Raw genomic sequence first — 27060 nt, 5'->3', positions numbered from 1 at the left:
CGCCCCCTGCTGGGCTGTCAATCAGTTTTAACATTCCATCAAGGCGTCGTGTGGTTCGTCACTTTCAAAGGATGCCCCTCAGGCCCAGAGGTCATTGGTCTGTCTAGGTGCCATCCTCTCCTGAGACCCCACCCCTCCCACCTGGTTGGTGGCTCACCTGTCCCCTCCCCCTGCCCCGGGAGCTTAAAATGTGAATCAGGCCATGTGGTCAGCATTCTGTTGGCGCTGTTACTGACGTTCAGATCTCTGTCACCATGGAATAAAGCTCTGGGTATCAAACCCTCCAGCAGAATCCATTTCTTTTGTCTTCACCTTCGCCTGAAGCCTTCTTCCTGAGGTAAACAGAGTTCCTAACAAGCCTGGACTTGTTTGGCTGCCTAGCTGCAACCACCAGCAAGCTAAAGGTGTCTCGGGGTGAAGCACCACAGCTGCTGCCTTTGGCCCAGCAGCGAGGGTCAGACTGGCCCAGGCACAATCTACCTGGTAATATTGGGATTCATATTCCAATAAAGAAACCTTCCAGACTTTTCTTCCAAACAATGGAGACAAGTGGACCTCTCCTAACAGATTGTTTTATGCCGTTTAACAAGCAACTAGTTATCTGCTTCACATTAGTAGTTAAACAGGAACTTAAATTTTCTGCTGAATAAGCAACTATCAGGAAAAAAAAATGTTATCATATAGCCCACAGTTTGGAGGATAGTATGATATGCCTAAAACTTTTCAGTCATGGTGCAGCATTGCATTTCACTCATGGTGACATTTCATGCAAACACAAAGAAGTGTCTGTCTTAAGAGTGATCTGAGACCACAACCACAAACTCCAAGGCTCTGGATCTATTTTAGAAAAATGTTTATTAAAAAGTTAATTTTCCCTGTGATATTCAAATAGACTGAATGTGCAAGTAATTCTTGCTCATTATGAGTCCCACTCATGTAAAACTAAGTTGACAACGTTTGTTTCTATATAATCTTTCCATATACTTGTGTCTCTCCTGAGTGGGGGGTATAGGTTTCTTCTATCCTTACCATTCATTTAATATAAACTTGAGCCATTTGGCAGCTTTTTGGGTGAAGGCATGTCATGCAATTTAAAGTATTAGCCTTTTTTAATCTACAGCTCTTTGAATTTGTTCTCTATCAAATTTTCATTTAGTTGTCCCCCTTCAGTCGCGTTGCCAACAAGAAATTATTCATTCTAGCACAGAAGCTCCTCAGCCACAGGAATGCATGGCTAAAAAGATCCTCATTATTTTCTGACAACTCCTTAGGAGCAGTTGTTTGAAAACACTGCAAAATAGGTTGCATTTGAATAATGTAGAGGTGCCTGTAAATGCAGCCTGATTCAAAGCAAAAGCAACAAAATGCCAAGGCTGGCTAATTTTAATAGGGATAAAACTGAATAGTTTTAAACTAATCTTTTCAAGTTTTCAGTTTCCAGCTCTACCTAGATCCATCCCTCATCCTCGTTTTCTCTCTCCAAGCATTTATTTCTGTTTATCCCTGCCCTTCTATTTAAAAAACACCAAGAGTAAGCCCATTCTAAGCTCAGCTCCAGCTCTATGCTCAAGCCTCCAGGCCACCTCTCATTTTCTTGTCCACCACAAAGCCCCAGAAGGGAGGATGCAGGAGGGGTAAGAACCTCTGCAGGCAACCCCACTGGCCTTCAAATCTGGATATTCAAAGCAACATTGCTAAACAAGGCCATTCAAGAGCTGAAACACTTAGAAGTATTTTGGATGGGGTGTGAAAAATCACTCTCATTGTTTATTCCAGGAATGTTTGAATATTTTTTTAAAGTATAGGCTTTATATGTTCAAGCTTTTCCTCTGAGGGTTAGAAACATAATTCCCATGAAAAGGAAAGCTGAATCTCACATAACCATGTGATTTAGGGGCTGTGGCCTCTGAGACAAATAAAATGTGTTACAAGACTCACCCATGAGAACTGGCAGGAGTGAGTGCAATGATAGCATTTCAATCATCATAACAGAATGTTTGGAATCAAATATATAAAATCAGAATAAAATGTGACAAATATTTCTGCCAGTCTCAATTATATAAAAGTTTGTTTATATGCAGTGTACAAGCCAAATCTAAGTTGGCATAGTCCCTCTAAACCAGAATGAGGAAGAAAGCTCTAGACAAATATGAATAACACTCTTTAAAAACAAAAGCTAATCTGAATCTCAATAAAAGTATTTCTCTTGAAGACATGATAAACATTATTTCTTATTTTATTTTCCTTGTATTATGTATCCTTAGTGATTTTTTAGGAAGTTGTAGAAACAGAGCTTTAAAAATAGAAAAATTAAGATGTAAAAATGCATTAGAATTGTGAGGCTTTGCTATGCTTCTTTTCATAACAGAAAACACAGTCACACCAGAAATTAATCATCACAAGCAATAACTTCTAAGAAATTGAGAATCACTATCTATTTGTATATAAGATGTTGTTTTTCTTACAGTACTTAACACCATGATGTCTTATTGTGGCACACAGCTAAGGAGCATTCTTTTTTGTGACTATGCTTTGACTAAATTCCAGTTGAGAATCCCAACAAAATTTATTACATTATGTGAAACAGATGTATCTGTTATTTTAAAAATTCCAGCCACTCATAAAAATGATGATTTGAGTGCCCAGAACCATTGTTTGGAAAAAATATACTGAAAAAAAATTGGTATTACCCAAATCAGTCCCTTGCATGTACACAGCAGTAGTGGAGTAATTTACTGGAAGGTAGCTCGTGATCAGCCTTCCTCCAGCAACACTGTTCATTGCTCTAAGTCAGTTCTTACCCTGCAGACTATTTCAGAGAAAGCTTCATATAACAATCTCTCTTAAAAAACCTGCTCTTTTCTAACCCTATTTCATTACAGGCACTTTTAGGAATCATTCGATGTGCTATTTGAAGCAGCCATCTGCATTTAAGTTATGTATGTACTGGTAAAGTACAGTACTGCTCGTTGGTGTGTGCTACTGACCTACATTCATAAACAGAATTATTTGACACAATCATTCAATTCAAAGCATCAAAGTCCTAAAAAACATTTTCAATGTATTTGTCTCCTCGGTCACCTCATGAGGTTCAGAAATTGCTGGTTTTTTGAAGGTTGCCTTTTGCTGGAGGGCACTAATGAGTTACACCCAGCCAGCAGGATGGACGGTGTATACAATGAGAAGCATGTGCCAAGATGAAAACTGCTTTAGTAACTGCCCAAAAGTGCCTTGAAGGACTAAAAGTCTAAAAAATATGTGAATAACAAAAGAAAAAGCTGAAACCACATGTGAGACCTCAGTGTAAAGAGCCACTGACACGCTTCCTATTCTGGTTTACTCTGAAGAACTAGTTCTCACTTAGTTTGCTAAATGCTTTTGCTCTCATTTAATATGATGATAGGTGTTTTTAGCATTTGCACTCCCATGCTAGAAAAGTGACCTTTTCTGTAGTATGCAGGGCAGAATTATATACTCGAGATTAAAATAATTTGCAGATGCACTTTAACATATTAAATATAAAATGCAAATGCAGAAAAATAATGAATATACAAAGTTCACCTGTAGATTTGCTTGCAAAATAATGAGTACCTTGTAGAGAACTAGAACCCTCAAGGGGTATTTCCTCTGCATATTATGGGAACATTATAGAGAAGTTAACATGGAAATGATTGTAATGTAGCACTAACAGTTCACAATAGACTCTGCCAACCACAGGCTAATTAGAGGATCTGTCCATGAACAGCTATGGACCACATCCAGTGTTAGTAAGAGCAGTGCAAGAAATGTTGTATCTTCTCTGTTGTCCACAGATGAAAGATGTGAAAATGCAAAGGCAGTTCAAAGGAGGGCCAAAATAATGAACGAAAGTATAAGAAAAATAAACCCTATTATGTGAGTCTTAAAGAGCTCAACTTATAAAATAAGTGCTTGATCATGAATACATGAAATAGTGGGAGGCCTTTGAACCTTGCTGACAATGACATAACAAGATCCAATGACTAGAATTGGAAATTAGGCAACTGAACTTCAAAGTAGCTGCAATTTCACAAAAGATGACATTTCAGAGAAATTACACCGATTAAATAGTTCATCAATTTAGCTTTACTAACACCTTGAACTTGTAAAGTGAGATTAGATACATTTCTCCAGAACAGAATTACCTCATCTTTTGGAAGACATTTTTTGGATTGTGAGCGTGTTTTGAAAGGAAGAATAAAACTGGAGAATCTTCCTGGGTTTGAACTCCTCGAATTGGATTAGTATCAGGCATGTCTTTTATTTCTGAGCCCCAGGGAAACCAGGACCTGCACGCGCATCCCCCACAAGCTCGGTAGCTGCATTAAGATAAGGATTAAAAATTTCATGCTTTTGGATTTTTTGAAATGCTTTTAAAGTATTGAAAATAGGTGTTTTGCCCTGACACATTTTTTGGTTCAGAGTGGGGCAAAGGTTCTCACCCTCCAAAAGCAGCAGAGCTTAACTATGGGGAAGGGTAAGTCATAGAGAAGTATCACCCTCTGAGCCTCCCAATTAGTATATTTTATAAATTAATTAATTAGTTAATAATGTAAGTTGATATAGGGAAATAAGTTTCCTCTCCAGTGAGGATGGCATAAGCAATCATTTTCCACAATTTTATAGCTTAAGAAGAGTAATTCTGCTTTCTCCATATCATTTTCACTGCAGAAAAATCAATTCATTGTTGCATGTAGTAAGTATTTATTTTCCAATTACCAAAGTGCTTGATCTTATGTATTATGCCTGATAAGCTGTAATATGAATATCAAACAAGTTCTCATGGACTACTAGTGTTTGACCTGATTAATTAAATTAATTAAAAATAATGTAAAAATCTTAAATATTGCATTTATTGCATTTGGTCAGTCAGTGTAAACAAAAGGTGATACACAATACCTACATTCATATATATGCAAATATGATTAATTGCTTAAATAGAGCAATTTTACTAACAGAATATTTCTTTTCCTGGTGCTACTAAAATATTATCAGGTTTCTGTATGTGCTATTACTAATCTATTTCTTATAATTTTTATACTCCTACTGCACTTAGAGAAAACCTAGAAAAATATTTTAACGATTTCCAGCCTTGGCCCAAATGACTCAGTTATTTCTCAGGTGGATACTAAGGATTATTATAATATTTTGCCCGTGTACACCTTTAAATGCATTTTAACTATGTGAGAATAATTTTCAACATTTCATGTTGAAATCTAGTATTCCAGCATTCAAAGTTAAAGAAAGTTTGTGACAGAAAAATGGTGTAGATATACAGATAGATAGATAGATAGATAGATAGATAGATAGATAGATAGATAGATAGATAGATACTTTTTGTACTGGCAAAAAATAGCTTATTTTGAAGATTTCTGCAAACTAAGTAGTCTCACAGATCTATAGGTGCTTAGACGACCTGATCTGCCAGATTTCTGAGTGATTTCTAGAAGAATCCTGCCATCTGTGACTCTAAAAATTCCCTCCTTGCAGAGTCCTGCAGGGTCCTCCAACATCATAAGTCGCAGCTCCACAGCAAAGGGTCTAGAAACAGGGAAATGTGACTTGTACTGAGTGGACTCCCAAAATTAATGGAAGTTTTCACCTGAATCCCTCATCAGTCATATTTGGATAATAGCATGCCTTCACCTCCCAAGGGTGCTGTGAGGTTTAATTAGTTAATGCTTATGCAGTACTCAGATACCACAGCAATCATGCCATAGGAAATCTGTCAAGTAAATACTCACTTTTCAAAGCAGATTTCCAACAACATGGCACAAAAAGATGAGGGACAAAGTTAACAGCCAAGAAAGAATGAACTATTTCTGAGCAAATCCCACTCACTGAATGTATCTAGCAAGGCATCTTAATGTTTTGGGGTTTTTGTCTGTTTGTTTTTTTAATCTAAACAAGAAATTGAATTGGGGAAAAGAGGATCTGAATAAAATTGCCCAGACAAAAATTACAGCATTCTTAATTATGAGTACAGACAGAACAACTTCCAGAAAACTCTTCTAAAGTTGAATATTTATACAATCTTTTAGAGATTAAAACACACAGTTAAATTTAGTTTACCATATATCTTTAATATCTTTCATGTACCACCATCCATCACATGTTCTACTTTTTATGTAAATGAGAATCTATTTGCCAAGCTCTACAATTAATTAATTTTTTATTTTTTTAACAAGCAGAAAGCTGAACTCTAGTAACTCGTTCCAGGAAATATGACCAACCACAAAAAGATTACATTTTAAAAAGAGTACCTTACAAAAAAGATAAGCCTATGCAGAGGTCTTCAAATTTTTCAGCTCAGTGTGAGTTTTTTCTAAATTCTCTATTTCTAAAATTGGCAACCTCACATTTGAACTTGTTCAATTCAAAGTAAAATTTTGAAGTACTCAGTCTTGGGTCAGACACAAGTATGAGATATGTTAATTTTTTAAAGAAAACATTCTAAAATTAAGGGGTAGTCACGCAAAAGGAAAGCAGTGCCCAGAAATCACTCTCAGCCATTGATTTTTCTTTCTGAGCAGAATATCTGCTAAGTGCCAATTCCAGCAGAAAACAGCTGAATATATAGGGATGTGTGCAGGAACCCAGTGAAGATAATGGGTTCTCAACTGGACAGCTCAGCTCAAGAAGCCTTACAGCTCCCAAAGGAAAAGTGATGGTCTTGCCCACAGTGTCTTGGCTTGTCTTGATTCCTGACTTGTGCTTCCTGCTGAGCCTTGAGCTTAGCACTGGCTGAAGGTCTGCAGTGCCAGGATGGACAGTGGCTTTGGGACAGGCAGCAAGTCCCACTTGACCCTTTTTGCAGCTGCATGTCACATCAGAAGCCCAAAGCTCCTCAGGGTGGCAGAAAGTCACCTTAGGATCAGTGTGGTCCTCTGCACTGCACAGGTTGATGAGAGAGGAGAGCTGGGCATCCATCCTGGACAGTGTTAAATCAGTGCTACCTTGGTGAAATATTGTATTTAGGTACTTCAATGCTTGATACTGAGGCACACAACATACAGGTGGGCTAATTTTAACTGTTTGAAACCCCTCCACATGCAACATTTCAGAGCTGGGACAAGAAGAAAAAAGAAAAAAAAAAGAAATTAAAAGAAAAAGAAATCATGCTTCTCATCTCTAGAATCTGGGAATTTGGAGTCCATGTTGAGTCCATTTTACGAAAATTGAAAAGACATAGTATGACATGTAAGCCTGGGCAGTGTGATCATGACTCTGGAACTCAGCAGAAAGAAAAGATACAGGAAAGCAGCTGCCCCAACAACTCAGCTGCTCCTTCATGTACCAGTTAGACACAAGATACTAAATGTTATCTTACCATATCAGCTCAATTGGGAGAGGCAGAAATAAAGTAGGGTTTGAGTATTTTTTGAGGCAGAGGAATCAGGAGTGTTTTGCTGATCCTGTTGACAATCCCACATTAGCACCAGGCACACCTGCGATAGGGGGCATTCTGCTCCAAAAGCATGCTCATGTTGTTGGGGAATTTAGAAATATTTCACAAAGGTACCTTTGGGTTTAATTGAAATGTGCCATTGAACTTTTCCCCAACCTCAAACTTTATTAGAGACATATTCTTGCAGTTTATACAAACTAAGCTTACCATTCCTATTCCACAAATGCATTGATGTCAGCAGCTTTTACCCAAACCCATATTTGATAACTCTTCAATTTAAACCCACAGGCTGACTACAAAAAGCTACCTAAGTTGAAAGTAGCCAAGCTCATAATGATTTGTGCTGGTTTTAATTAGTATATTCTATAGGAAGCTGAATTTGAATAAAATATTGATAGATATTATTTTCATTGTTCAGCAGGCATGATAGGTTTTTATTTCTTAAACAGTGCTAAAACTTCCATCTGATTTAAGTCACACTTCTTGACAGCACAGTATGCAGATTTCAAAGCTTGTGTCTCTGGGAAAACAAAACAAAATTAAACAAAGCCAATGCAAATGAGCATAATCAGCAATGAAAACTTGATTTGTTACCAGTCAAAACCTTTATCATTTTTTCAGTAAATTTTTGTACCTCGCAGACAGACATTTTTTTTCCTATATGCAAATATCACATTTCTAATCAACTTGGAGAAAAGGGGATAACTTCAATGGAAAGGAAACCAAAAATATTAATAAATTTGATCAAAGTATAGTGTCCTGGTGTAAAAATAGCAAAATTTATTCTGGTCAAGAAAAATAATTCTGTAGTGCAACCTCGCCTGATCAGTAATTAAGCAAAGGCTCTCATAAGGCTTCCCCGCAATTATGGTCTTTTAATTTAGCTTTGAAGAAGAATACATTTGGATTAAAAAGATATGCTCTAACCTCATTTATATTGACAGAGTCGATCTACTGCTGTAGAGTCTGTGACCTTGATAACACATACATATTTTGGGTATGGGCATGATCTCCATTCAAAAAATTGCAGAGGCACATTGCACAAAGAGCTTCCCCATCGGATACACCAGCCTTATTTATATTAGCATTTCATACAGGAGGTTCTGGCCTTGTAAGTGACACTGAGGAATGTATAAAAACATAATTGAGAAGTCAGCAAAATGCCTTTTAAATAGAGGGGCATACTTTGCTTTTCAAAGCAGTACTATGAGCAAGAGTATGGTGAGAACTGTCCATAAGTGATTGAAAAATCACCTTCCTAGAAAGGTTTAATTAGAGTTCTGTAGTACTACAAGCACCTTATTATTGCTTCAGGGAAGAGATGCAGAATAAACATGTTCCACATATACTAGAAATTCCATTATGGATTTATCCATAAAAGTATCCATAATCAAAACATAACTCTGAAAAAAATTGGACGGGCAAATGTTGTGGGTTTTTTTCACTGACCAAAACACAAGGACAATGTCTGTCAGACAGGATGTCATCTGTAGGGGCAAGGCATAAACAGTGTATAAACAATAGGTTTTGCCCTGCTTTTTACTAATTCCTTTCCTCAGCACAGGGTTTGAATGAACCCAGGTAAGACAGGAGGTTCCTGCTAAGCACTCATGCTTTTAAATATTTTTATAACTTTTCATTGAAATTGGAAAAACAAGTTTTCATTCCATTTATCTCAAAGCTGAGTTTATTAATCATCCAAATTTTGTTGTAAAAGCTGTCTTTTTGTGTATACCTTCCCATTATAATTGTATTGTTAGAAAACAAGTTTGGTGATTCTTACATTTCATCCTGTGCTGCTGGCTGCCTGTAGTATTTAGGAATGTGAAGGATATTCCCATGCTGTCATGACTAACAAGATAATCGACTAAACAGAAAAACAGAAGATGCAGAAGTTAAATGAAGTAAATTGGAGATGTGAACGTGGGACATTTAATTCTTCATCCAAGAACAAAAGGGGATAAATAGAAAAGAGAATGTCTTGCAACTCAGAAGAGTCAATGTTCTCCTAACCAGAAAAGGCAAAGTAAAACCCATTCTTCTCTCTGCCTCATAGAGAAAAATTATCTTTGCCTTTATAATTCATGAAAGGGCACTTCTATTGGCTCTGTCAAGCCTCATCTCTTCAGTATGGGAGAACTGTAAGGGACAGGAAGCCTCCTTTGCAGCACAGGGGAACTTGCGGGTCCAAGGCTGCCCATGTGCACTGAGCCGTCCCCAGGCAGCCTGCAGCTCCACCAGGGCAGCCACGCAGATGGAGAGCTGGCAGGAGGGGAACCATGCTGTGTTCACATCTGTCCTGGGATGCTGCACTTTCGGAGGCACAAAGACACAGCCACTGAGTCCCTCCACTGTAAATGAGACATTTTCCCACAGTGAACAGCTTGGGTATTAAAGCAGTAATGTACCATTTACCAAGCAAAGTACTACTGATGTTAATTATAAAGCTAAAACAACATTTTCTGAAGAAAAGAGATTTTGAGGGACTTTAAAAGCTAACCATTTCCAGACTCTGAGAAATTTTCTAGGGAAGTTAGATTTTTCAAATTCCTCTCATTGAAACAGGAGGTCAGCTCTTGCACATTTTAGCTTTTGTCAATGTCTGTTGCTGGAATGCTGGTTACACGTTACCTTATTGTTCAGCCATAAAAAGGCACATATTTGTCACAAACATTTTACATGAAAAGTCATTCAGGAATGTTTGTTCACTTGTAATCAAAAAGTTCTTTTATAAATGGTACCTTTGTGACCTTTCTGAACTTAGTATAACAAATGTTTAATATCAAAAATTTCAAAACAAATTGTCTCAAAATGGCTGGGTTTTTCCCCCCCTTTTTCTTCAGTTGAACTATTACTGGATCCCAGTGTTAACAGAGTCTGCAAGCAGATGTAGATGAACTGAAATTATTTTTATCAACAATTAAAGCAAATAAGTCTCAGCAAAAGAATACCACAGTCATGGAGTCATAAGCATAGCACAAAAACACTGTCTCTCAGAAACTGCCTCACAGCTCCAGAACTTTCTGTTCTGCAAAACATGAGCAAGAACAGACCTGTGGAACAAAACCAAAAGTCACGTTATTACTGCTTCAGCCAAAAAACAGACAAAAACCCTGACCTGAACACAAACCAAGCAGATCTGGAGGCATTTCTGCAATATACACCACAAAGGTCCATCCTGCAGCAGACAGTGTTGGTGTCATCACTCCATCAAAAGTCTTCCTAAGAATTCCTCTACTTACTCCTCCCCAGTAGGATGGTAAGGACTTCCCATAGCACAGCAATAAAAGGAAGAAGAAACTGAATTTGCAGTGGTGTTTTACAAAGGAAGCCATAGTGTGCATCCTCATTCTCTAACAGCAATTAATGAGAATAATAGGATTCACATTGACTCCAGTTTATGCTAAACTGGCACTCTGCAGTTTTACAGACAATAATTATAAATATGTTCATTTACCATAATGATGGTTCCATGCAATATTTTAATTACAATATTTTATTTATGCACAGAGCACTCTCAATGTTATGGCTTAAAATGTTTGCATTAAAAATCCAATTAAAAATATAGTATGCTTTGCAAACACAGAAAAAGTATCTATTGGTTTGTGGGTCATAGGCTGATTTGACTGGGAATTGGAAATACTACTCTATTTTTGACTGATTTCTTGAATGGAAAGCATATTTTCAGATAAAATACACTTTTTTTTTTCATGAGAAACACAATAGGCCAGTATAAAAGCTGTTGAAAGGGGAGTAAGCTTACAACAGAGGTATTTGTTTCAAAAATTCTATCAACAATGTTTATTGGGGCTATACTGTTAGTGGCCCATGCATTCTAGATTCTGGGCTCTCTAAAATGCTGCCAATGTTCTTGTGCTGGGCACCATTCCTGTGTTCTATGGACTGATTTTTCAGGATATACATTTTTTCCCACAGCAACACTTACATTTTTTACAAAATGTTATTTTTAGTAGGAAAAATATTTATCGAAATATATCTTTAGAAACCTCATGCATATTTTCTACTTACATATTGGTCTTTTGTTTTAAAATACAAGGAAAAAAATTCTTCATGTTCTCCAAAGTAGTCCTATACATAGGCACAAAGATTTACTGAAATCCCTTGAAACCACAATGTAAGAATAAGGACATTGTTCCCAAAATATTAATTTAGTTTTAAGGAATAGATAATGAAAATAGTCAAACATACCTTGAAATAATATGTAAGCTCTTTTAAAAGATTTAGAAGTTGAGAAAATTTAAAATCAGGAGATATATTTTTCCCCATTAAAATTAAGCAGCTGCCTATTGAAACAAAAACTTTTTCTGTGTGTTAACATTTGAAATGGCTATTGCCACACAGACTGAGCTACTGAATATGGGTTAAGGCAGATGAGAATGAGAGAGCATATTGTCTGTCTTAGTTCACTTTGAGGTAGATTCTTTGAAAAGAAAGGATGAATATCTCACAGAGCTGATTGGTGCCAGGGCTGTTGTGGCCGTCCACAGGAAACTCACCAAAACCCCACAGAATATTTGTCCACTTGCACCATTTCAACCTACCAGTGCCTCTGATCTTCAGAAAGCTTTGTGGAGCATTTAGTAAAGCTGCAAAAATTTGTTTTACAGGGGAAACCACCTGGGCATTGTGCTAGCTCCAAACCCACGCTCCGTGAAGGAAGAGCTCTGTGAGTTGCCTTTGATTCTTCCTGTGCTCTTCTGCTTTAAAAAGGTTTCTGCTGAAGAGTTTTATCCAAAGGATTAGCTTGTGTTCCATAGTCTGGTTTTGCTCCAGCAGATGCCTATTATATCTTGAAACCTGTGAATGCCATGGGATGAGGGTCCTAGAAATAGCCTGACACCTTGGGTGGTGGCTTTTGCCTTGAGCCTGCCTTGTCTAACAGTTTTCTTCTCAGTTAAGAAAAACTATAGAGCCCCTATAAAGCAACTGTATTTTTATTTTTGCCTAATTCCACTGCATGTTTTTTCTGCATTGCTAATTTATGTTTCTGGGTGAAAGTTAGATATTAGAACTGCATTACAAAGTTACACTTAATAAACCAATGCAAATAGTTTCCTTAATAACTGTGTAAACAGAGAGCTTTGGCAGCTTCTATTAGAGATATATTTTGTTACTGTGAAGTTTCTGGTTGCATTTCTGGCAAGATCAGGAATCAAATTAATGTGCTATTAAAATAAATTGAGCAACATGCTAATTATTGCCAGAAACTAATTAGTGAAGCCAGATTGTTTTCATTTAAATCAGATAAATAAGTACTTCCTCCTACATGTAACTGCTTGTTGTTGCTGTAAAGACAGCCTTTGAAAAAAAATTTTGACAATGCCTTTTGACAACTGCTTTTCACTTGCTGGTGAAATGACTATTTCAGTCTCTACCACTGTTTCCTATTGTACCAAATACAATTGATCTGGTGCTATAAAGTGCTTCAAAATGAGATTGAGCAGCATAAAAATTAAGCTTCCCAAGAATTCCCACACCTTCACTGTAGTCTAATTTTTCTGAACCAGAAATATGGTCGTGTCTGTGGCAACTCCTACTCATTTCCATTAATCATTAATGAGATAATACAAATAGCCGAATAAGCAAGAATAAAAAAGTTTACAGTGAAACTTTTACACAATGCCTCTGTAGTGTCAGTCTCAGCATGAAGATCTGGGCCCTGGCAGACATTTTTAGCTATTTATAGGTTGAGTTAATGATATACAGAAGTGAAAACCAAATTCTTCAGTTCTTCCTTCAGAAGTACTTGACAAGGAGTCTGGCTATCCTGTCAGTAGGATTTTCAAATCCAGTTTTCAAAGGTGTCTAAATGATTTTAGAAGGCTATATCCCATTTTCAGTTTCAGAAGCAAGTTACTTGTTTGTTAGCTCACATTTGATTGTAAGAAAACTTTTTTTTTTTCTGCATCAATTCCATGTAGGCTTGGTTTTGGTTATTTCCCGTTGGGTTTGGGTTTGTTTGGAGTTTTTAAAGAAAATGTAAATGTCCCAAAGAGCCTGTATATTTTTTTCTTAATCAAATAACAGTGGCAAAAATCCTTAAAGAACTAACAAGGATGTACTGTCTAGCAAGATATTAATAGAACAAACTTGCACTAACTATCCAAATAAACAGACAGAGGCCTTCTCAGTTATAAAATGAAACATTTTAAAATGCTCAGCTTTTTAATATACTGGGTCACCCCGAGGATAATGCAGGTTCCTCTGATTTGCTCCAGTCTGATGTTTGGACAAACAACTCATGAAATTTCCTGCAGGGCCCTGAAATTTGTTTGCACTGCACATCCCTCTTCTGAAAGTAAAAGCCCCAGGAAATCTGCTGCCTTTTGTGCGACAGAGCTAAACTAAAAGCAAAGTTACACATCTTCGCTTTTCCCTGACTTTCATTTTGAAATTTCATTTAAGTAAGTATAATTGAAAGGTTTTGATTATTTTTTTATTGTTCTTGGCAAGTAGTGCTTGGCTGAATTTTTAACTGTGCTTCATATGTTGCCTAGTCAATTTTTCAGACAGTGCATAAGAGCTAATTCCCATTTTCTCATTACCCTCAGTTACGCTTTTTACAAACTCTTGGTGGCTTGGGGCCTTTTATTTTTCTTGCTTCTTTTTAAGTTGCGTAGAAGCACTCCTCCTGAGCCTAGTTCATGGGAGACTGGATTTTTTTGTTGTTGTTATTTTGAATAAGATGGTCCTTTAAGGACAGGGGCATGACTGGCATGTGCCCTGCTTCAGTTTGCTTGGCAAGGGGCCTCTGTACCACAGCGTTTTAGCCAAAAGAAACAGCCAATCTCCCTGACTCCTGCAAAATGTGCTGCATGTCCTTGTGCTCCTGTGTTTGATGGGCAGCGGGAGAAGAGCAGTGCAAAGCTCATCATGAAGTCCCAGCATTTTTCTTGTCTGCAAAAGACTTTGTGTTGCTGATGAAAAGCAGATATACAATTAAGATTTGTTGTCAGTTCTCTGTTCATCCATGGAACAGCTACATTTACACCTGGGCCAAGCTTGCTAGTTTAAATGGTTGCAAAACCTTTTCTTAATCAATAACAGGCGTGGTTGGTAGTTTTACTATTCCAAGGATTTTATTTCCAAAGACCCCCACACCCACAGTAAAGGCAGAAATCCAAATTCTGTAGGTGTAAACTGTCAGAAAAGTCACCTATCACAACACCTGTGTAGAGAAACTTAGTGCAGTGTTCCTTCTGCACTCTGACTGATTTCCAGCTCGATTAAGATATAAGAAATAAGGAGTTATATCTGTGATCCAGCTAAATAGGGGTTCTCAGCTGAATCTGCCAATGTATTCAAAGTTTTCTCCCTACTACATTTTTCATCCCCTCTAATGACAACTTCAGTCTTTTAATGCTCTCAAAGCAATTTTAAAAAATAAGGGTCTTTTTCATGTGAGTTTTCTCTTTTAGTCCCCCTCTAACATAGACCTTGTATTTTAAGATCCAGTCTCCATCAAAATGCCTATAAATTTTCCAAAAAAGGGATTATTGAATAACTATGTAATTATTAAATTCATAAAAACACACACATTTGGAATATTGTGAGTTATTAGTAGTTCACAGTTTGGCTCATGCCATCTTTGGATACTTTGAAATAGGTTCAACAAGTGCAAAGACACAAAGAAAATGCTGGCCAAATTGCCTCAAAAGCAATCACACATTTGATAGCAAATTTTCAGGTAGCTTTTTTTGAGAATACAAAGGGCTTTTCAGATGTTTGAAGCATAATCTTCAATATTTAAGGCAGGAAAAATAGCCTTCATTCTTGTAGTATGTGGCAACACAAGTCTGCACTCTTTGCTGAACATTTTAAAATAAGTTTTTTAGGGAAAAGTGCTGTTTCTTGCACATCTTCCAAAATTTTAATTCATTCTTAATTTTAAAAATTAATTAAGGAATTATTTTTCTCAGATATCCATCTGCTTTACCAACGCTAGTTATATACACTGTAATTCACATGTCATCATTGGTAATTTCCACGATCACAAATCCATTATTGTGAGTTCAGAGAAAGAACAACCTGCTCTAGAACTCTACTAAGAATACCAAAACCACAGAATAAATACAGAACAACAGCAGGAGAAAATTAACTGTAGAAAAATAAAACAGTTTGGTTCACTACCAGTATGATTCAGCGACAGCTAAAACTGGGTTAAAGCATTTTAAAATGAACTGAATGTGCACACTTATGGGCAAATAGAAAGCTTAAGAATTTTTGTCTGTAAATGTATGGCCAATTTAAAAAGAAAATGTAAAATAGGGTGAGGATAATAGAAAGCTCAGAAACAGTTGATATGCATACAGTTGCCATTCTCTGGCATTTGACAAGTTGCTGCACATTAGGAGAGCAGACAATAAGACTATTTTTTACTCTCATTGCAGTTATTAAGCTGAGAGAAAGTAATGGCAGTGGACAGTGATAGAGACAGAGTAAATGGAAAAGTTATAAATTCCATTTTTATGTCTAAATTATGTGACTACTGAGGCATCTATTAGGAAATATCAGGCAGAGACAAGCAGACAATTGGAAAATTGATTGAGTCATCATCTTAAAAGTCTTGGCAATACAAGAGCTGACAACTCTGAAACAGCTTTTAGAATTTTAGATTTCTTCAACAAAATGGTAAAATCAAACTTTTGAAAACTGTAAGTCTGTGTGTGTTTGTTTGTGCATATACATAAGTATTTTAATTTCCTCTTTTGTGACCAAGGAGTTTCACAGACCCATAGTGTTTAGATTTGGTTTTCAGAAATACTTTTCAAAATTTATGCTTGGCTTTTAAAATTTAAATTTCACTTCACAAATTCCAATATAAATGCAGATCTGTATGTACAAATTCCATTAATGACTGCACAGACAGTAATGGTAGAACAATGTGTGCAATAACTGAAAATTTGTCCATGTACAAATAGAGATATCAAGGCCACTTTTAAAAACATTATCACAGTCATTATTATATTTTCAAACGCCTGTAGATTTACACCTGCCAAAACTGAAGCATTTTGTCCTTAGAATAGAGGATAATTCAAGATGTTATTTTCTACTTTAGGAAAAATTCTTCTAAAAAAATACGTAAAATTACTGAAAATGAATAATACGTCTAGATTTTTAAGTCTCTAAATAAACAGTATATCTATTTTTTCATCACAGACTCTTTTGAATATGTGCATTTCCCTGACTCAAGAATCATGAAGAAGTAAGTACTGTAGCTGAATGTTTGTCAACCTCTCTTTGCCACTCAATACTTGGTTGTTATTGCATTCAATTATTGATTATTGATGTTAATTTTATGCTTCACTCGTGCTGAGGTGTACATGGCATCAGTCACAGTCTTTCCACATCTAATCTGTTACTGCCTTCTGCTTTTATCCTTTCTGAAACTGCCATGTCCTACTTTATCTCCTGGTTCTCAAATCACCTCTCCAGGATGATTTCTGAAGGGTGACTTTAATCCCACTACACCTGCCTCTATATAAACTGAGCATAAACCTCTAAGGATTGAGTATATACACTTCACCTGTCTTTCTGGGAGGGCATTTCAGGGTTTCTAAAGAAGGCTAAAGAGCCATCAGCCCCATGCAACTCATCCATTGAGGGGATGCGTGGGAGGAAGGGAAATCACAAACAAATTTCACACATGCAACTAAGGATCTTCCAATACCTGGGAAAAACAGATGTAGGACTCTAGACTCAGCTTGTAGGGCACCTTTTTCCCCTACTCACCTCTAGCAGGGCAAAAAGGTGAGGCTTGACTATGAAGCCAGTTAAAATCCATTGAAGGCATGACCAGACCCAAGATCATACAGAGACTCACTAGCAAATCCTGTCAAGGACTGCAAGCTTTCCAAATCCCACTTGGTTGTCCTTCCCTGTGAAACACTGCCTCCTGTGTTTCTTTTCAACTGGGGCCTTTGAACACAAAGTTTTTCAAAGCAGTTCCAGAGTCATATATTAGTGGATAGCTTAAGAGTATCTTTTTAATAATCTGGAGCCAATGGATTTTTTCCATGGGTAATAAGTGGACTTTAAAATTATTATTGTGTCACTTTATCCCTAAAAATACTTCTTGTGTATAAGTATCCAAAATTAACAACTCATCTGGGAGATGGACTCAATAACTTTTCACTTTCTTCATATATTTTTATTTTTTTCTTGCATACTTCTCTAAATTTATATCTGCTTCTTGCAAAAATATTAAGACAGAAATGGGAGGCAAAGACTGAAAGCAACTTCTGTGTTTGCTTTGAGATATTTTCCCCAAAGGAGATCTAATTGTCTAACAAGGTGACCCATTTTATTCTACTATGAGGCATCTTGTCTTTTACCCATAATGAGTACCTGAACTTCTGCTCAGGTTACCTCACTTTCACCACTTACACTGCTGTTGCAACACTGTACCATGGATGCAATCCCTTTATCTTCATTTTAGGGTGGCTTTTCTTCTGGGTAGCATCACAAAATTACTGTCCATTTGCTGCACTTAGCCATCCCCACCCTCTTCTCCTCTGTAGCAAACATCTAAAGCACACTGACTCATACCAGCTGCCTGGGAGGGTATGTGTTGCAGCAGGATTCACCAGCACACCCAGAAAGGAAATATTCAGCACTGAAATATATTCCCTCTGCTGCAAACCAATTCAGTTATAAGGAACAGAGCAATTCATAGGCTGCTGGGAATGTGTGTTTTATTTCAAAACATGTCTCAGGTAATTGAGAGCAATTACTAAAATTGACAAAGGAAATAACTCCCCAAATCTGTCTTTTGTTTTAGATCCTTGTGTTTCAGACTTAAAAGCTTTACCTTCTTTCTCCTTTATATTTCTCATGCCCTACCCTTTGACTGTCTTTCCACATGCCTCCTCTTCATGGGTTTTTCCAGGTTTCCTTCAGTGCTCCCAAGGGATGGGAGCCCACCCCACAAGGCCTTCCTTTAAACACAGTTTAATTCCTTTAACAGATCCTCTGATTACTAACACAAAAATGTATTTTTGACACGTGGAAAGCTTTAATTTGATGTAATATTTAAGTGAACAAATCAGAGCATGGTTGAGGTTGGAAGGTACTCTGAAGTACCTCTGGAGGCTACCTCGTCCGGCCTCCCTGCTGAAGCAGGGTCAGCTAGAACAGCTTGTCCAGGGTTGTGCCAGTTGAGCTCTAAATATCCTCATGGATAGAGACTATAAAAAAGCTGTGCCAGTGTTTGACCACCCTCAGAACAAGGACGTTATTTCTTGCATTTAAACAGAATTTCCTGTATTTTAGTCTGTGTCTATTGCCTCTTGTTTTGCCACTGCACACTACAGAGAAAAGCTTTGCTTCCTCTTTACTCCTTCCTGTCAGGTATTTGTGAACACTGATAAGATACCCCCCAGGCCTCCTCTTTTCCGGAGGGAATAGTACCAGCTCTCTCAGACTGTCTTTGCATGAAAGATACTCTGGTCCTTTGATCATCATCATGGTTCTTTAGTGGACCTGCTCCAGCAAGTCCATCTTTTACCAGTTAGCCCCAAATTCCATACTCAGGGGGAGGCTGCACTGGTGCAGAGTCACCATTCTCAGCCTTGCTGGCAACCCTGAGGGTGCATCTTGCCTTCTTTACTGCCTCATGCTCAACATGGTGTCCACCAGGACCCTGGGTCCTCTAAGCTGCTTTCCAGCCTCAGCACGGATTGGTGAATGGAGTTGTTTCTTCCCATACACAGAAGTTTGCATTTCCTCTCTTGAGCTTTTTGAGTTTCCTCTTTGGCCATTTCTCCATCCTCTCCATGTCCCTCTGAATGACAGTACAACTGAGTGCTGTATCAACAGCTCCTCCCAGTTTTCCATCTCCTGAAAGCTTGCTGAGGCTGCACTCTGTCACTTGGGTCAGCAATGAAGAAATTAAACAGTGGTGGCCCCAGTATGAGCCCCTGGTGTACACCACCAGTGACTGCCTCCAGCTGGAACTTGTGCCACTGATCACAATCTTTCAGGCTTGGATATTCAGACAATTTTCAATAGACTAATACATGTACATGCACATGCACATTATATTATGCTGTAGCTCTTTCTTCCTATTCTTTTCCCATTCTTCTAACATCATGTTAAAAAGGATGTTATCACATCCTGTACTTACTTTAATGTCTCTGACATTCCCAGAGTGGGGCTTGATAGAGCAATGCCTGTGACTGGTGCAGTTTGGGGAACAGTAATTTTGCTTCAAGTATTGAATTTTGCTAATTTGCAGTTTTCTTCCAGGGGCACAACCACATTTCACTTTTTTCATCTGCTGGCTTCAGGGAAGAAATCAAATTCACAGGGAACATAAAGGAGGCCATATAATTTCCTGCTTAAAGGTTTGCAAAACCCTCAGGTTTTGCATGTCACAGAGGCTACAACAGAAGCTGTACTTCAGAAGTTGTTATTTTTGGCAGCAGCAAGAGGTCATAGTTTGGGGAGAGGGTGGGGTTACTGAAATCTTTTAAGGTATGCCACTCTTTCATCCCAACTTGGATTCATCACACAGAATCACCTCACAACATTTCTACAGAGAACAGGGGACCTGCAGCTTCTGCCTACCACCCTAACAGGAATTATAACGATCTGTGAAAAAGTCTTATTTTCTGTAAAAAAGCTCAGCATCTGCTTCATTTTCTCTTATGGTTATTTTTAGGCACCCCTGACACCAAGAAAATGTCACTGCAGAAATATCCTACAGCTACCATGACTTGTAAAGAAACAGCTAATTCAGCTTAAACTAGACAGCTCACTATGGAGAGTAACATACCAACAGCAGCTCACTGCCTGATGAAAGCAATCTTGGAGGATTTACCTCCATGAACACAAAAGGCTCTCAGTTCATAACTAGCTCTGGCAGATTCACCTTGACTGAAGCCCCTCTGGTAACTAAATTAAAGATATGGAGGCAGGTTTTATGCATGAAGTTGAATTTGTGTGTGTGTAGGAGCACTGACATAAAATCTACTATAAATTTGTGTTCTGGCAGGTAACAGGGTTACCAGCTGATCAGCTGGTCAGCTCCTTACAGAAAAAAAAAATAAAAAGGTTTGTGTACAACACCCACTATCAGGTAATTCTGTCTAAGAAATGATACCTATGCTGCACTTGCAGATATTTTTCTTCAGATGGGGAAAGGGAGTGCTCAGGTTTAGTTAAATGAGCTAATTCATTAATACTAATTTTCGAGCTATCACAAAAAATTTACTTCATTTTTAAGGATGTTAGAGTTTCATGGGGCACTGGACTTAAACAAGAAGGGGCAAACACAAATTAAAAAATTAAGAACCCTTTCTGAGGTACTGACAGGTTTATATATACTTTATATAGATGTCAAATATGTAACTAGACAGCTCTCCATCCTAGCTTACCCTTGTTTTTTAAACTGTGATCCTTGTGGGTCCCTTCCAACATAGGATATTCTATGATTCCATGACTGATCAGTGGCAGGACTCACCCAGTGTGGGTCTGTAATTTTGAATGCTTAACAAAATCCAAAAGAATGGTCATTTGCTAATTTACACCATGACACACATTCTGTAAATACAGAAATGTATTAATCTCTGAATGAACTACTGTAGCTCCTTCAGCTGGCAGCAAAACACATGGCTGTGGTCCTGCCCAGTATAACTTTGGTGGAAAAATCCTATATGTACAAAGTCACTTAGCATTTATCATATCAGAGTTACAGTCAGTAAAATAATACAAAATAAGTGATGCACATGTTTTCTCTCTTATCGTAAGAAAAATAGAAAGATACTCCCAAAACCTCTCAAAACCTTGCTGCAGTCAGTCCTCTGGTACAAAAAGCAAAGACATAACCCATTATTCCTGACATTTTTAATTAAGACAACAGATGAAAATAATATCTCAAGCGGAACTCTCTTTGTACATCATAAAACAACATCAAAGAGCACAAACAACCTTTGTGGTTCACCCTTCCACATACTCTTGCTCTTGCAGTGCCCTACAGAAATGGGGTTAACACAGGGTTTCTGGAACAGTGCACTCATCCTCCTTTCTGTTTTTTCACTTCATTTTCTCACAAAGCTGACCAGAGGGAAGGAACACAGTGCTGCGATTACTCTCTTCAAGGTCTAATAACAGCCGTGCAATATATCACTTTAAAATACATTTTTTTAATGAACAAGTTGCCCTCGAGCCTGAAGACTGGTGAAATCTCCCATGTTAGATCAAACCAGCGCTTCTGGTGTCAGCCACAGCCCCTGCTGTGAGTGCTCCTTTGAAGTGCTCACAGGTAGGGGCAGCTCAGCAGAGAATGCCCTGCTGTGCTAAACCAAGGAGCTTGAACCCGGAGATCTTATTTTCTGCTTGTTCTGGGAAAAAATCCTGCTGAGCTGCAGGCATATGAATTCAAATAGGAGGCCTATAGGTACATTAGAAATATTGCAATTGATTAAATGACATTTTGCATGGGAAAGGAGCTCAGATTTAAGCCTGGGTCTTTGTATCTAAGTGTAACATAGCTATAAACTGAATTTCAACCTGTGTTTTAAAGCTGGTGGCTTACTTTTGCTGTGGGAGTGGGTTTTAACTACATCTGAGACTGAAGATATGGCATCACCTGCCTCTAAAGTAGATACAGAGATGTCTCTCTGCATTGAGAAACAACTCTTCAAGTCAAGTTCCAGCTAAGCTACAGCAAATGTAAAGCCAGTGTTTTAAGACTGTGTATTTCTTTGTCTGCAGAGAGGAGCTTCAACCCCAGCTGTGAGTGCTTCAAAGGCATAGATTCCACAGCTGGTACTAGAGCTAGAATTAAGATGCCAGCTTCAACATATGCTAGATTTCATGATCTGAAGTTTTTCATCATCATTTTATCAATGTATACATTTTAATAAATTGGAAGACATCTATAACACTAATTTGCAATTTTAAATACAGCTAGGCTCAAAAATATTATTTAGATGAAGGAGACATTTTAGAATTTGTGAATTATTTACATTTTTCAGAAGTTATCCTTTTCAAAGGATCAGACATATACCTCCTGTGGTTTGGTAAGGTGCTGAAAGTAAGAAAGACTTGCCTTTATTAGCACATCTAGGTAGAACTTTCCTATGATCAGTCAAGGCTCTGAAATATTTATGCCATATACTGAGGAATGATTCATATCCTAGCCAAGTACAATGTTCAAGCTGCAAAAAGGCCAGTGCTACTATATGGAAAGATGGCATTATTTCCCAGAATTTGTTCTGAAATAACTAAAACACTTCAAGCACACAGCTTGGCATGTGAAGGGAGAGCCAAGAGTGAGAGTGCAGCTTTTACCACCCTGTAAGAGTGGCAAAGCAGGTGAGAACAGGCTCCTCATCACAGAGTCACTGTATCCAGAGGAAGCTTGGCTCACGCTGGGCTAGAGCACAGATTTCAGAATATTGCTTAATAGAAATTTCACTGATACGTGCTTCAATAATATCTCCTAGATTAATCCACAGACAAATCCCCCTCCCCTTATCCCTGACCCACAGATAATGTGGTTCTGTCGTTCTCCATCTCCTGAGTGTGGAGCCTAAACAAAGGGTGTAGAGGTGGGCAAGGGACAGAATAGGAAAACTCCTGCTGGTCCATTGTCTACAGTGTGTATTGAGCCAATAGGACTGGAAAAATATGTTAAGAACTGGTTTTTTGGAGGCTATCAATTCCATTTTTAGTCATGGCGTTTATTTCATCTGAATTGAAGTGTACTTTGAAGAGTTTGCCCTTTTAGTTTTAATGAAAAATCTAACTCAATAATTTACAGCCTTACTGGCAAAAAGATATCTTAAAAAATCCTTAAGATTTTCTTGGTGAAATAGCTTTATTTTGTCTTGTCTGAATTATTTCATACACAAAGCATTCTTGTGCATTTGGCTTTGTTTATGTGTTTCCTGTCCTTCAAAATGAAATGAAAAGGGACAAAAATGTAGAGAATGAGATGAAATCAGGAACAAAAGTGAAATTAAACTGGAGGCAGCTCAAAGCTTCCTGAGAATCCTTTCTGCATACTCATTACACCTCCCATTTCCTCCCTCCTTCTCTAGGCAAGAGGGAACATTCCATTTTATTAGCCCACGATGAGAAGCAATACAATGTTTGCTATCTGGCCAGGCTGGAATTACTGTCAATTCTGCTGCTCTGTTCAAGAGACATTAAAGAGCATCTCTTGTTCCATACTGGGGTTTACATTTTGTCTGCAGCTATGAAGCTTTTCCAGTCTTTTTAACGAGGGCAGTACAATGTCTTTGGAGGGATTATATGGTTGCCCTTTTCTTACTGCAACTTAAAGTATAATAGAGAAGCATGGAGTAACTATAGTGCTGTAATTAACTGGAGTGGCTCTGCTGATGTTATTAACCATAAGCATATAATTCAAGTGACTTCTGAATAGCCATAAAGCCCCAGGAGTGACATACAGCTCCATATTCACTTCATAACCATCTGTTATTATCAAAATATGTTGGATTTTCCAGTTTATGGTGAAAGTTTTAAAGTAATGCTCTCTGTGAGATGTTGGAAAATGCCAGACCATTTTCTAGATGGTCTGTTACTGGGGAATTAGGCAAAAATTATAATACATTTGTACGAAATATTAGTTTTTATTCTACTCTATCAAAGCAAATACATGCTTGTAATTCTTATTATCCTTTTTTCCCTCTCCAATGCAATATTCTTTTTCATTCTAATTCTTCATTCTGAGCAATTTATGTACATCTGACATAGCTGTAGCCTGCATTAGGGAGAAGTGGAAAACATACAGTTTAAAGCCATTATGACTCTGCCTGCCCTGTGGTGCAGAGCTCAGCTTGTGAGAGTTGTCATGGCTCTATTAAGGTCAACATTCCAGCAACTGGTAGAGCATCTGATGCTCCTATGGTTTTGATCTGAACACATTCATTATTTCCTTCCCATCTGCTTTCCTTTACATGCTAAACATTTCTATTTCAATAACTGTGTGCCTAGAATTTTACCTTTTAATTCACACAAGCACTTAAATGTGGGACACAATCAGATCTAGGACTGGAGTTTGAGCCTAAAGTAACCAGACCTGGTTTATTAGAGGTGTCTGAAGGGTGTTTGAGGTTAAGTGAATGCTGCTGCTACTATGGACAAAGAACCTGTGTTGGTTTGAGGCTGTATTATAATTATTACTAGAATCAGAGTTAGTGTAAAATTCTCAGAGAGTAAGCAGTGAGAAGATGGTTGATGAATGACAGCGCTCCATAGGGATGACAAATGTGACTCTACAAATGGATATGGTTTGTTGAGACACAGTAGTGTCTGGGGCAGAGGTAAGGAATTAAATGAACATGAAGTGAATTAAATATCATGGTAAATTTTATTGGACTGGTAGAGCTTGGATAAAAACTGCCCCAAGGGATGCAGAATCAGGAGTCAAGGGAAGTGATAGAACTGTCAGAGCAAGGGCTTTTCCAAGCAGTGACAGCCAGATTCGGGGTCCAGATCAGACAAATTCATGGGAGGTCAGTTTGCTGGTCAGGGTTCTGACCTTGTCTGATGGGGGTAGGAAGGGTCAGACACAGCACCGCGGTTATTGAGCAGGATCAAAATCATGCTGGGAAGTCCTTTGTAGGATGGAGTATCAATCAACAGGGTCCATGAGCAGACATTGGCATGGCCTTGGCTAAGCTGGAGCGTGGAATTTCTGTGAATTCATTGTGCAGGGCCTGACAGCCCCCTTGGACTGAAATGGGATCCTGGGCCAGGGTGATGGGCTGGCCAAAGGCCCCAGGGTGGGCTGGTCAGAGCTTTAAGGACTATCAGTGTGCTCAGGGTCCTGCAGCAAATGAGTGGTGACAAGAGCCTCTGACAAGAACCACCTTTTGGCTTCAGAATTGGGGTTGAGGCTAAAGGCATAGATTTATGAGATAGCTTTAAACTGTGTCAGATAAACCCCCAGAATTAGGATGTGGGCTGACAACAGCAGCATGGTGGTTAGGTCTATGAAAGGCTTCACTCAAACACAGTTAAGGTTAAGTTTCACTCAGGAAATAAATAAATATAATAAAAGGCACAGTTTATTTCTAGATCAGTATACACTAGGATGAGAGCTGTGAATTAATTTAGCTGCCTGATGGCGTGCACAGCAATGGCAAAAAAAGAAAAATGAAGATAGATTTCTTGAGTTTTTTACTTCTGGGCATGAACAGGAATAAGTTGCAGATTGACCTAAAGCAAGGACGAAGGGCTTACCTAATCTTCTTCCTTCAGAAAAATAGATGGGGTTTTGTGTTTGTCAATTTAGCATGGGCAAATACTGAACGTGGATCCCCCTTCCAAAGAGGTTTTGGTTGTAATTGACATTATTGAGTGTTAGATATTAGTAATACTATGTTTGAAGCCTAGACCAAAGTGTCGGCTTTAGCAAATCTGTTGAACTAGATGGAAAATTATCCAGTCTTTCACAGGACTTTTCTGAAGCCACCCCTTTGGGCACACAATCACAGTAAGGCCAGCTGGGTACAGGAGCAGGGATCTTGGCCTCGAGAGTAAATCAGCTGGTTTCATTTGGAACAGCCTCAGGGACAAGCAGCAGAGTTTGCACTTTTGCTGTGCCAGTGGGTTAGCTGAAAGTAGGACAAAGAGTGACACATTACACAGACAGTGAAGAACCTCTGAGTCTGGTGTGGTAATAGGCAAGGCAGAAGAGGATAAATGGCACCTTCCTTTTGACTCTCCCAGATGTCTTTCCCCAGATTTGGTCCCATATTTTAATGGGAGAAAGAATACCAACAACATTAATTTTGGACATATACTGAATGAAACTTTCAATTTTTTGTAAATGGATTAAGTTTGACTCCAAAACAGAGCATAACTCTTTTCAGCTTTCACCAGAGACACTGGTGAAGTATCTTTTTTCCTGCAGTGGAGCCTATCAGCTCTCATTTGACCGACTTTCCCAGCATAAGTTTCTGTTTGCAGATATTTTTCACACACTTTTTTGACATTGCATGGATGAAGTCCCAGGAAGCCAGGAGCTGGGGTAGCCAGCAGCATGAGCAGCCGTGACTGCTGCAGCATTTACACCTCCAGAGTGGGTCACAAATGTGGCCAAAAGTAAGGAGAGGCTTAGTCTGGGATTAGTCAGGAGCAGATGCCACTTGCAATGCAGGACAGGTCAGGAACATGAGCTTTTATGACAAGGTGGATAATTGAGAGGGAGGAAGGGAGAATTATTCTGAAGAGGAGGACTTTTGTGGGTTTTTTATTTTCAGAGGCACTTAGCTACAGCCAGAGAAAAGCTACTCTTCTCAAACATGAGTGCTGACACGGAGTCAATAGCAGGTTAATTCAGCCACGTAATTTATATTTTAAGACCCCCAGCCTGAGTGATATGAATGTTTAAATAAGTAAATATAATCTATTCAGCAAAGTCTCTTCACTTTCTCCCAAATTAAGCCTTTCTCACATTTGATTTTTCAGTGTGAGTTCTACAGATTGCTAGATCAAGACATCAAAACATTATGAAATTTACATATAATTAATAAACACAGTTTTCCAGTCAGAAATCCCCTGCAGAAACCTCTGGCTTATGATTTGTTTTTCTCCCCAAAGAAATTTGTGTTTAGGAAATTCCAGCAGCTGTTTTC

The 27060-nt window shown here is 38.2% G+C and overlaps 1 long non-coding RNA gene across 1 annotated transcript in view; it reads right to left on the bottom strand.

The window, feature by feature from the left end:
* Nucleotides 1-27060, bottom strand: part of LOC113459112 (uncharacterized) — a 36727-nt gene continuing 9667 nt past the window's right edge. The window contains exon 5 of the long non-coding RNA XR_012580504.1: nucleotides 1-27060. This is a non-coding gene — a long non-coding RNA (uncharacterized LOC113459112).

The sequence above is a fragment of the Zonotrichia albicollis genome, chromosome 5 (genome assembly GCF_047830755.1).
Source record: "Zonotrichia albicollis isolate bZonAlb1 chromosome 5, bZonAlb1.hap1, whole genome shotgun sequence".
Classification (NCBI taxonomy): domain Eukaryota; kingdom Metazoa; phylum Chordata; class Aves; order Passeriformes; family Passerellidae; genus Zonotrichia; species Zonotrichia albicollis.
Note: the sequence above shows the minus strand (reverse complement) of the source record. Positions and strands in the feature narration are given on the sequence as shown.